Source organism: Lepidochelys olivacea (assembly GCF_965140295.1).
Source record: "Lepidochelys olivacea isolate rLepOli2 genome assembly, chromosome: 5".
Classification (NCBI taxonomy): Eukaryota; Metazoa; Chordata; order Testudines; family Cheloniidae; genus Lepidochelys; species Lepidochelys olivacea.
Genome location: NC_140415.1, coordinates 31,153,779 through 31,167,116, shown reverse-complemented (window position 1 = coordinate 31,167,116; position 13,338 = coordinate 31,153,779).

The window sequence follows — 13,338 nt, the reverse complement described above, 5'->3', positions numbered from 1 at the left end:
ACAAATCCATGCTAACTGTTAATTACGGTCAAATTAACCCAATCATTTTGTGTGCCCAAACTAGGGATCACAAGTAGGACCCAATTTTTCAGAACACTTAGCCTTATAATATAAAATTTTATATGTTCAAAGCACAACTCACATTAACTTCAGTTGCCATGTGTGTGCCCAGCATTTTTACAAATCAGACTCCATGGTCTCAGTTTGGACATCCAGAAAATGAGGAACACACAATTATTTACCTCCTGTGAAAAGTGCAGTTTAAGTGACTTGCCCCACATCACCTAGGGACTCTGTGGCAGCGGTGGGCATAGAATACAGTTATCCAGGGCATTATTCAATTGCCTTAGCCACAAGACCAACCTTCCTCCTCCTGCTGTCCCCTGCCTCATTCACTACATGCGTTCCCACTTCAGCAGGCAGTACAGGCAGCAGCCACCTTCACTACACAACCCTGATTCATGCCCAGAGCACAGTCCATTCTGTTCATTGAATGGGGCAGGTTCCTGTTTTGTCCCATTGGTTAATTTTATTGCTTGTTTCCATTTTAAAAATGAAATCCCTAATAATTATGTATTAATGTTAATTGAAGGTGCAGGAAACACTGGGAGAGCTCTAGAGCATTGGATTGTCTCATCAGACTCCAGGGTACAGTCACCACTATATAAGAGCCAATGGCCTATCCAAGGTCATAGGACCCAGGGATCCAAAGAGATTTTATATAATGCTGAAGATTCTTTTCTTAGAAAAATGTGTTTTCTACAAGGTCTCTCATCTTTTCTGGTGGGCAAAAGGTTTGACACAAAATGTTGCCACTGTTGCAATGACAAAATTGTAGCAAAATAAATGCAAGTTTCATATTTGTGTGTGTGTGTGTGTTTGTATTTGTATAGAGATTACTAAATTTTGCAAAACTGTCTGATTTCACAGTGGGAATTGTGTAAAGTTTAAATGGGAATTTTCACACGGCTTTAATAAGTGACTGAAGCGGAAGACAGCAATTTCTTTTTGAAAGCTCATCTCACAGCAACCCATTTCTCAGTTCCAGATGTATTAATGAGGCTTGCCTTGAACCAATCAAATGTACATTATACAGATATTCTTCCATCAGTATGAAGACAGATTAACTGCTTGACATTGAATGTTTGGTTGTGCAGTTGTTGCCAGTAACTGAAGGTTACAGCAGAAACATCTGTCTTCTGGCACCAAACAATTTTCTACCTTGACAGCAGAGGTCCACACTCATATACAAAATACCTATGTTGTCCACATCCTTGGTTGTGCTAATTATTATAAACTTCTTGTGCTGCTATGCTTAATGCTATGACAGCTACCTTTTTTGTGGTTCATGCACTTTTAAGCATATTTCCAGTAACTAAAGCAGACTGAGTCATAGGATGTATTTGGCCAGCACATGGAAACAAGCAGAAAGAGGAGGAAGATATGGCTTCCAATATTTGGTTTATGAGAACATCCTTCCTGTCATCTATATCCGCATTCCATTGACATATGGTTTCAATTCTGCCCTTGCAGTGTGGCTCAAGAAATCTAGTCAAAGCATACACATTCCAGTCAAATACATTTCAGTTTACATTTATTCAAGCAAGAATGGGTACTGTAACAGTTACTGTGCAAGCTTTAGATACTTATTAACATACTCCTCTCAAACATTTTAGATGGTACTGCAAAGTAGTTGTCCTTTAGGTCACTGAAAATGCAACTTTTGATAATGTGTGACAATATATTTGCAATACAAGTTTTCTAAAATGGTTGGGGTTTTAGCTTTTTATCTAGCTGTTTAAAATTGCCATAATTTAAATTAGCATTCTATACAAAATTTGGTCGAAAGACGGAACAAGTACTGAGGAAGAAGACTTGAAAGAATTATTGACATCTGCAAATTAAGACCACCAGTTGTTTTATCTCTTTATTTACATTCAGAGTTTGGGGCTCAAAAGGAACTGTAAGATTCTGGACACAGATTGAGATTGCAAAGGAATTGAGGGGCCTTTTAATAAAGTGGAAACTTGAACAGTACGGTCCACGTTGTCTCCTGACTTGGCTTCAAGAAATTAAGACTCTGAGGGACTTATTCTCTTTTCATTTGTTTTAGTGAAATTCAGGGGTAACTCCATTTATGCCAACAGAATAACCAGAATAACCACACTTCAAATGAAAGGAGAATTAGGACCAGAGACTAGAATGGTTGGGACTTTACTGTGATAGCCAGAAGAGCTTATGATATCAGCACAACATCTGGCACAAAATACAAATCTTGATCTGCAGCTCTAACAGTTATTTTTACTTGTAACTGTTTTCTAAATATTAAAAGTTCTCATTTAATGTGAAACACTTCTAGTGGACATTTACTTTTATTAACACAGGATATGTGTCTGCTACTACAAAGCCTTAACCTATAAGAAATACAATGTGGAAAATTGCCACTAGGCATCATTGATGCTATAGGGTTTAGTTTGATTTTAAAACATCAATAGACAATTATATGGCAATGAGAATTACTACAGTAACATTAGACAGGAGTTCTTACATTAGAAGGAATGTAAACTCTTATAATCTATGGTAGATGCCATCCACTAACTGATGAGAGTTATGAAGAAACTTCCTAGATGGGCAGGTTATGCCATAATTATCCACTGTGAGGCTTCTTTTGATTTCTCTTGAAATGTCTAGCACTACCATGGTCAGAGACAGATTATAAGACTGGGTAGACCACTGGTCTGATCTGGTATTGCAATTCCTATGTCCCATACTAGACACAAGTAAGATGGGAAATCTAGCTGACTGCCTTGACTAAATACAATCATAGAGGTATCATAGAATATCAGGGTTGGACGGGACCTCAGGAGGTCATCTAGTCCAACCCGCTGCTCAAAGCAAGACCAATCCCCAACTAAATCATCCCAGCCAGGGCTTTTTCAAGCCTGACCTTAAAAACTTCTAAGGAAGGAGATTCCACTACCTCCCTAGGTAACGCATTCCAGTGCTTCACCAGACTCCTTATGAAAAAGTTTTTCCTAACATCCAACCTAAACCTCCCCCACTGCAACGTGAGACCATTACGCCTTGTTCTGTCATCTGCTACCACTGAGAACAGTCTATAGCCATCCTCTTTGGAACCCCCTTTCAGGTAGTTGAAAGCAGCTATCAAATCCCCCCTCACTCTTCTCTTCTGCAGACTAAACAATCCCAGTTCCCTCAGCCTCTCCTCATAAGTCATGTGTTCCAGTCCCCGAATCATTTTTGTTGCCCTCCGCTGGACTCTTTCCAATTTTTCCACATCTTCTTGTGGTGTGGGGCCCAAAACTGTACACAGTACTCCAGATGAGTCCTCACCAATGTCGAATAGCGGGGAACGATCACGTCCCTCGATCTGCTGGCAATGCCCCTACTTATACAGCCCAAAATGTCATTGGCCTTCTTGGCAACAATGGCACACTGTTGACTCATACCCAGCTTCTCATCCACTGTAACCCCTCGGTCCTTTTCTGCAGAACTGCTGCCTAGCCATTCGGTCCCTAGTCTGTAGCGGTGCATGGGGTTCTTCCGTCCTAAGTGCAGGACTCTGCACTTGTCCTTGTAGAACTTCATCAGATTTCCTTTGGCCCAATCCTGTAATTTGTCTAGGTCCCTCTGTATCCTATCCCTACCCTCCAGCGTATCTACCTCTCCTCCCAGTTTACTTGCTGAGAGTGCAATCCATGCCATCCTCCAGATCATGTATGAAGATATTGAACAAAACTGGACCCAGGACCGACACTTGGGGCACTGCACTTGATACCGGCTGCCAACTAGACATGGAGCCATTGATCACTACCCGTTGAGCCTGACAATCTAGCCAGCTTTCTATCCACCTTATAGTCCATTCATCCAGCCCATACTTCTTTAACTTGATGGCAAGAATACTGTGGGAGATTGTGTCAAAAGCTTTGCTAAAGTCAAGGAACAACACATCCACTGCTTTCCCCTCATCCACAGAGCCAGTTATCTCATCATAGAAGGCAATTAGATTAGTCAGGCATGACTTGCCCTTGGTGAATCCATGCTCACTGTTCATGATCACTTTCCTCTCCTCTAAGTAATTCAGTTTGATTCCTTGAGAACCTGCTCCATGATTTTTCCAGGGACGGAGGTGAGGCTGACTGGCCTGTAGTTCCCCGGATCTTCCTTCTTCCCTTTTTTTAAAGGCAGGCACTACATTAGCCTTTTTCCAGTCATCCGGGACCTCCCCCGGTCACCATGAGTTTTCAAAGATAATGGCCAATGGCTCTGCACTCACATCCGCCAACTCCTTTACCACTCTCGGATGCAGCACATCCAGCCCCATGGACTTGTGCACGTCCAGCTTTTCTAAATAGTCCCGAACCACTTCTTTCTCCACAGAGGGCTGGTCACCTCCTCCCCATGCTGTGCTGCCCAGTGCAGTAGTCTGGGAGCTGACCTTGTTTGTGAAGACAGAGGCAAAAAAAGCACTGAGTACATGCTTATAAATAAAGCAGATATGTGTCCCAACTGATGAGGGCAAATCTCTTAGACTAGGAGTGATGCTCATGACCAGCTGCTTTGTTTTTAAATATGACTTGTCTTATCTCCTTTAGGGGCAATATGCTGTTTAAAATTTTGTTTGTTAAATCTGTTCACAAACAAGTTTAAAAACATGATCTATTTGCCTAGTCTAGAAATGGACGTATACTAGTTTTACACAGTGTAACACCATTGGCTTTAGTGAAGCTACTCCTCATTCATACTAGTGAAAGTGACATGAAAATCAGGCCCATTGACTGTAGGGAAAAGTATCTATACCATTGCAATTTGTGTGTTTTCAAAAACAAAATTGAAAGGTAGTATAGATATACTGAAATGGATAAATAAAGCAAAGAATCGAGTTTTCATTTACTGAGTTCAATTGTTCAAGAGATTCAAGTATTTTGGAATACAGACAAAATTGGTTTAAATAAGTATGTCATCTTTTGAAAGTATCCTGTGGGCAAAATAGCTATCATTTTCTGGAGTGCAGCCTAACTTCACTCTAATAAAAATGACTCCGAACGTATAAGAAGGAACTGGAGGCTGAAAATTACGAAAACAAACATTTGACCACATTTCAATCTTGCGGTGCAGGATGTGATGGAGAGACACAAAATTACATGAAATCCTGCCAAGGCTTACAGAAATCGGTTAGTTCCTAAAGAACAGGGTGTGCCTCAAAACCATGCGCATTATAGTGCAGTTACTAAACAATAGACTTCAATAATACAAACAAGGTATTCAGCGGTGGAAAGTTTCCACAGTTTAACTCCTTGACAGAACACTGAATTCCTACTTCTGGCAACATATATCACATGTTGGAATTTGTAACTGAAAATCCCTTGATGGAGCTTAACTGTTTTCTAGTACATACTATAGTGCTCTTGATGTCATATGGAACAGTGGCAAAATTCACTCTCCGCCTCCCAGCACTACACACACTCAGTAACAAACTTTTCTTGATTCACACAGTATGTCTATTATCCTTGTCCCCTTGCGCCTGTTATAAAATTAATTAACAGCATGTTTTTTTGGTTTTGCTACTCTGATACTTCAAGACTCCAAATTAAGCTAAAAGGCACACTGAAATTCCCATTTAACCTAAATAAAACTGCTCTTTTAAGATTCCAACACATGAAGGGATCTGCATGTCCTCAGCAGGCAGACTTCTGCTGAAGTCAATTGGACTGCAGGATTCAGCTCTGGCACAGTCCATGGGTAGACTTAAACATTACAAATAAACAACTTCAAGGTGAACTGAAAAGAATTTTATCTGCCATGACCTGAATCCAGAGTACTGTGTTTCTCCTGCAAGATTTAATAATGGCATCATGATTCGAACATCTAAGGCACTTGAAGGGCTGCATTCATTGAATTCTTTACACTACTTGTGATATTAGTAATGTTGTTAGCTGTAGCAGCAGTAACAGAAAACCTGAGCTCAGGGCTTGAGGGACAGGTAAAAGAGGAAGCGAGATTTAATGCATACTAACAACAATTTTACTGGAGCAAACCCTGCCTCTGCGCTGTGAAAGGCCCTACCTGCAATGGAACTAGATTCTTAATTTTTCCATTTTTATGAGGTGAAAAAATGCATATCTTACTTACTAGATGATGATTAATGTTTTACTTGTGATTTGAGGTTGACCTCTACTTAGAAATTTGAATTCAATTAAAATGCACAAAAACAGCATCTTAGTTTATTGTAATTTTATTAGTTAAATCAAACTGCCTTAAATGTGCTAGGTAATGAGAAAAAAAGATTTGCAAAAACATGTTTGTTTAATAAATCAGTTAGTTTTAAATACAAAAGTATTACCTGTAGTTAGTAAATTAAACTAATTGTTCCTGGTCACCATGTCCTTCAAGATTTTAGAACTAGTAGATTTCATCGTCTCATACTTAGTTTTTATTGATAGATTGGAAGAAGAAAATAGATGTTTTAACTTTGAATGAATTGTTCAGTTAGTGGTAGAGTTTACATAGTGAAGGGGAGAGAGAGCAGGCAGGCTGAGGGACACCCCTTTCGCAGGAAGGGAGGATGAAGCAGAAAACGCCCATCTGGTTAGAGCTGCTCCCTCTTCCTCCCCTCCTCTCTTATGAAAACGGTATCAGCCCCACCTGCTACTCTGTCTTCTCCCTCCACTCTCCCTGAATAGCTCCTATCTTTTCAGCAATCAAGTGGGAAGGATGGTCTAGTGAAAAAGGCATTGAGCTGGGAATTAAATTCCCAGCTCAGCTGCAGACTTCCTGTGTCTCCTTGGGTAAATCACTAAACCTAGGCTGCAAAATGGGGATAAAACTTCACTACCTCACCAGGCTGTTGTGCTCAGCTAATACAGGAATGAGAGCAATATGAGTACCTAGCTACAGAGACATCTCTGCTGTAGGAGAGGAGGAGCAGGGGACCGATGGCTGCCTTAGGAGCGTCCCCTCCTTCTCTTTTCATCCTTGTCTTGGGACACAGCCTTAGAACGCAGGACAGACACAGACTGAGCCCCAGCGTAGCATGATCTGCATAAAGAGGGAGAGCTCTGAGCCATGTAGTGATAGACAGAACTGGGATTAGACTGCAGCTCTAGCTCTGTATTTAGTGCACTATAGCACATTGCCTTTTTAAAATTAAAATACTGATTCAGTTACTAGTTTGTGAGCACGCAAACAGCTTTCTGCATGTTAGTTAAAGCAAACCAGTTAACATTTAAACTGTATCTGTGGAATTCTTGTCTAGATACAGATGGGCAAATCTCCCACCATGTGTGTAGTGTGTTATCAGAAAGCAAGCTAGCATGGTAGTGTAATGTTTAACGAGTGCTCAGGAGCAGATTTGTCAGAAGAGAAGACACTTTTATTAAATGCAAAAGATCAGCTCAGTCTGAGCCGGTTTAGGCTTCTGGAAACATTGAATTCACAGAAAGCATACTTTGAGTTTCACACATATTAGAATAGTCACTTCCATACTACTTAGTGGTGTGCACACAAACTAGCACCAAAACAACACCTTCACACCTTTTGTTATGTCATGTGAATGTGACTGTGCAGACACTTATTACAGAATAAACATTCTATTTCAAATTTGTCTAAATGGACATAAAAATATTTAGTTAATATGGTGAATGTTTGTGTACAGCAGTACTTAAATTACAGCATCTTATTTGCACAGTCACTATCAAACTAGTAAACTTGCTACCTGTCCTTAAAGCTACAGCCTGGTGGGTAGAAATGTAAGTAAGATGCTGCAAAACTATTGCACTGTGACGCAGTTGTCATTAGTATAGCAATGAGGGTGGAAAGCAATGCAAATGATTTCTTCTTGCTCCAGGAGGATGGGATAGTCTCATGCCCCATGCTGGTGACATTTCACCTAATCTCCAACCTAGTGTATGTGCTGCTGTTGTACTGCTCACTACTGGTTTCTTTGTAATGTTTTGACTGCTCAGACATATTTCATAGACAGGAAATTCTGCAAGGGTGCAGAATTATAATATTTCTCTTTGTGCAGCTCATACGCTGGTGCTAGTTTCCTAAGCAACAGATGAAGGATAGAATCTCACACATGAAATTCTTTACCAGTTAACTGGGAAGAAATCAATACGTTTCTAGAGAAATGAAATTTGTCTGTGTAGACATTATTTTAAAAACCTATAGGGTGTAGCCCTGGCACCACTGAAGTCAATGAGAGTTTTGCCATTGACTTCAGCAGGGATCAGGATTTCACCAACAGAATGGAATGATGAATTAGATCCTGAAATTTTCATTGTATTTTTAAACCAACCCTACATAACTGAAAGGCGAAAGATACCCCTGCTGTAGAATTTTATAGGTTATTTTTATATTCTACCATTTTGCCATTTACCAATCTGAGTTCACAGGTAGATTGCCACAGGGTAGAGGTGTTATTAATGCAATGAACAAAAATCATAGCAAGTGACTGGCAATTCTTTTTAAATGTTGTAAATTTTTCTTAAATAGCACCTTTCACTGCAGGATCTCGAAGAACTAAACAAACTGTAATTAATGCTCATAGGCCCCTGTAAAATGTAGTTAAACCATTTTAATCAAGGATTACTAAAGCCTAGTTTACTCTTTTGTTACTATTTATAATTCATTTTTTTTAAATTGAACAAGATAAGGCTATTTTATTACATATATCACTACTCTGTTTAACCACATGCCTTGTTCTTGTTCCCCTGGTCTTCTTTCTTCTATCGCCCTTCATTTGCTTGTTAAACTCACTTCTTAAATTAAAAGGTAAGCTCTTTGGGGCAGAGACCACGTCTTCCTCTATGTTTGTACCACATTTATCACCATGGGACAATGTTTTGGAGCCTTCTCCTGCTAATGTGATACAAATAATAATAATTTACTGGCAGACTAGTAGACTGGGTTACCAAGAAGTCAAGTGATTTTCCTGAGGTCACACAATAAGTCATTAGCAGGAACAGAATTTCTGTGCTGATTTTCAGACTCCAAAACCACTAGACTACATGCAATTGGAGTTAGGCACCTAGATGCCTGTGAAAATCCTACTAGGCACCTATTTGCATGTTTAAGTGCCTAAATACCTTTAAAAATCTGGCCTTTAGAGTCTAGGCTTAGTCCTACTCACTTACTTCATGCAAGTAGCAGGGTTTTGCGTATTATATAAGCTACTATAACCCTAAACCAAATCCTATCTTTAAAAAAAATAATTGAACTCCACAGAGCAAAGGAAAGGTGATTTACCTTGTTTGTTTAATTTGAAAATGTATTTTTCTGTATCACATGGTGACCTTTTCTAGCTGCCAGCAATTAGCAAGCACATGTTGACTTGGAATTCGTTATTTACTTAAGCAAAAGTGTGTGGCGATTTGACTCTTGTCCGGAAATTGGCTGACCTATAAGATTTCTCCTTATGTTTCTACTCACAATGAGCTGGCCTCTCCACCACATTATGGTGACCCCAAAGGGAAACAATATAATCTGCTGCATAAACAATGTTTTCAGGATAAACATATTGGTTGATCAAAACATGACTAGTTGTTCCAAGAAGAGGCACTTTATTTTCACATCTGTTAAGCAACTGCGCTGGGGTTGCTGCTTCACTAAGCTTCCGTCCCTTATACACTAGTTTACCTTTTTGTTTCATGTATTAATTTTTTTAAAATGTTTCCTTTTTTCTAGGAAATATATAAAATTGACATGATGTGACTCAGGTGGTACAGTTATTTTTCTCCAATCAGAAATATCCACAATCACAAATCGTGAGCCGGCCAAGTCACTTGGTTGCAGCCCTATGTACATCCATGCAAGGATTCAGTCTGAAGAGGACTTTGAGTTATCCTCAAGGAGCCAGATGGCCTGTTCTGAGGACAAAGCAAACTCATCCAGCACATATGTAAAAAAGAGATTGACAGCAGCCACGGGGGAAAATCAGTAAAACTTGCTGGAGGTAAACGTATCTGTAAACTAGTGGAGTTTTCACCCTGCTGTAAACGGAGGATACACACACTAGATTCAATCCTAACTTACATCCTTTTGAGGGTGTGCCTTTATTACTAATCTAAATAGCAGCAAAACAAGCACAAGTTATGCTTTAATCAAACAAATTTCTAGGCTCAATGCAGGCTAACTGAGTGACGTTTCATCACCTGTGATATAGGTGACAGATAGGGCAATTTACTGCCTTATCCTTGGGTGATCTTTTTGAATTAAGTTTAGGTAGCTTTGGGGTCCGCTGTATTAAATGAACGGTTTATGTTTTATTGTGGGCCAGGACTGTATGTATCTTCTTGAGGAGGGGTTGAATGCAAATTCCGACCTCCAGATACACAAGAACCCAGCCTTTTGAAGTTATCCTTGGTCTGCTGATTACCTGCTCCTAGAATCTGAAGATCAAAGGCCCAAGCTGTATAAAGGAAATGAACTATTTGTGATTGTGCTGGTTCTGAGCTATGGCTATTATGAATTTGTAACCACACAAAAACCCATTGTGGGTTTTGAAGGACTGACTCCTACCAGAGCCCTTGCTGTAGTTGGGGCAGTGATCTCTGGTAAGCTTATTAGCATGTGGCGGGGGGGGAGGGGGAGAGAGAGAGGGTTCTTTTATTGTTTTTAATGTTTTCTCTGTAATGCTTTCACCTTAAGAATAAATGCACTTGCTTAGACAAGGTTGTGTGGTAACTTATAACTGCTGACAATTACAACTATTCATGGCCTTAAAAGAGAAAGCAATGTGTGGACGCTGGCCTGTTTAGGCAGTTTGGCTTGCTGGGAATATCATAGCGTAGGCAGGAAACTGTGCTTCCTGGAAAAATACCAGTCATAAGGGAGACGCAGGTCTCTGCCCAAGATAAGGGATGGCCAGAGGAGCCCTGGCTGCACTCCCAGGAATGCAGAGGGGGAATACAGGTGAAGTAGCCCTGCACTGTGACAATATACAGAAGTCCAGATTAGATGATCTGATGATCCCTTCTGGATTTAACCTCTATGAATACATCAGCTTAAGCTTTCTCCCCAAACTTGGCCCTAATGAGTTTTTTTCCCCTACAATACCTCTTTTGTCCTGGCCTCTAGTTCCATCTGCCTGAGAGATGCTCTAGTCTCTTTAATATCCTGTCTGGAGTTATCATAGAATATCAGAGTTGGAAGGGACCTCAGAAGGTCATCTTAGTCCAACCCCCTGCTCAAAGCAGGACCAATCCCCATTTTTGGCCCCAGATGCCTAAATGGCCCCCTCAAGGATTGAACTCACTACCTCAGGTTTAGCAGGCCAATGCTCAATGATGTAAGGTTCAAGCACCTGACATCAGATTGAGTCAATAGAACAACCTGGCTTCCTGTGCAGCATCCTAGAATCTGCCATCCTGTTATAGTATCACAATGCTATCAGGAAGGTTAAAAAAAAAACAAGACAAAAATGTGATCGAACATTCTATGAGGATATGTGGAGTGTTCCTTTGAGAGAGTAGCAAGAAGTCAGGTAGGAGGATGACAAGGGAAGGTTCTAAGCAGAAGCTCCACAGTGAAGCAGAGAGAAGCATGTATTCTGGGACCAGATTACACCAGCGGTACAGCACAAAGTGACCCCATCACACCAGAGGAACTGGCCCTTGTGTGAGACTGTGTTGAAATTAAGGTTTCTAAGCACCTAGGCTGGTTGGCTATTTAGTGCAGAAAATTCATAGACACAAAGACAAATTCACCCCTTTGGGTGCAACTCTAGTAAATTCAATGGCATTTCCACAGGGAAAGATTAGGCCCATTGTCAGATCTAATAGGTCAACATAGTTATGCAAATGGAAGACCAAAATAATGTAACCGTGCATTATATTTTTTGAAAAAGGGGGCCTTCCTTCTTCACTTCAGATTAAATAATTTTAGCATAGTTTGCGTTATTTGCTTTCCTTAATGAAAGACACAAGAAATGAATTTAGTATTACTTTCCACTGTAAAGAATTACTCAAGAGCTATAAGATTTTCAACTAGGAAAGGACCATTTTGCCTCTACTGCTTTAAGCAAAATAGATTGTGTAACTTCTAAAGCCAACTTCATCCTAGTACTTCACACATGTTGCATGCCTGTTCAATGCCAAGCAAGACAGAATGGATTTCTGTGCTGTCACTTCAAAAGCTAAATGAGAATCACAAAGTGCCAAAATGAGGAAATGCCCCAACTGTAAATACCTGAAACACAGAGAGAGTAAAAATGTGTGCGGCTTCCAGTCGAGTGTGTTTTGAATTACTGTTCATGATTCAAATGTTTTGTGAACCATTCTAAGTAAGTGGAAGAGACTTGGGAAATAAAACAATATAATTCAGTACAGTAAAAACATGCATACCCTAAGGCAGAAGTACTTTTAGTTTTCTTTGTCATACCCCAGCAGAAATGTTTGCTGTTCTGGTGTGTGTTTGTGGAATAAGATGAGGGACATTTGGACTCAGGGAGGTGATCAGAGTAGTAGAAGATCTTTGGAAGTGTTTCTTGTGCTGGAGCATATGTCCCCTTTTCATTACAAGGGCCACAACCGGTGTCTGCAAAATCTTGAAAAAATTACCTTTACTCCCATAGGAAACTCCCCCTCTTCTTCTCATTTGTATTCATATCATGGAACCTCTCCCATCCAGGATGATATTTCAAATCATTCTCCTGCCTTTTTCACTATGCAAATATAATATGGATTCAAAGTCTGCTGTATGCTCCCAATAGCTGCTCATTTGTTCTTTATTGCCCTATATTGTACCTAAACCTCCAATTGCCAGATGCTGGGACTGGACAACTGCGATGGATCATTCAAAATTCTCCTGTTCTGTTCATTCCCTGTGAAACATCTGGCACTGGCCACTGTCAGAAGACAGAATACTGGGCTATATGGACCATTGATCTGAACCAGTATAGCCATTCTTAAGTTTTTATGTTTTTCATCTTTCCTCTGAAATTCTCCTCGTGCATAAGTCTTGTTGAGTATACTTTTTCACTTAATAGTGTACCTCAGCAATTGCACAGTTTAGCACCGAATGACTAACCCAATATTCCAGATCTGGGAGTTACCTGGGGATGCAGGAAATCCAGGCTTGCCATCCTAATTCATGTATTTAGCCCCCACTAGAGCCAGTAGGAGTTGCAAATATTCACCACCTCACAAGATCAGGCTCCAAGAGAGGAAACAAGTGCTTCTATCACATTTGTGAACCCCATAGCCATTGGCTCTGAGCTTCATAAAGTTCAGTCATTTGCTACGTAAGTACCATCTTCAGAAGAACTGCTCTCAATTAAATCCTCAATCCCTATCTTTGTCTTTTTGGATTACTCAT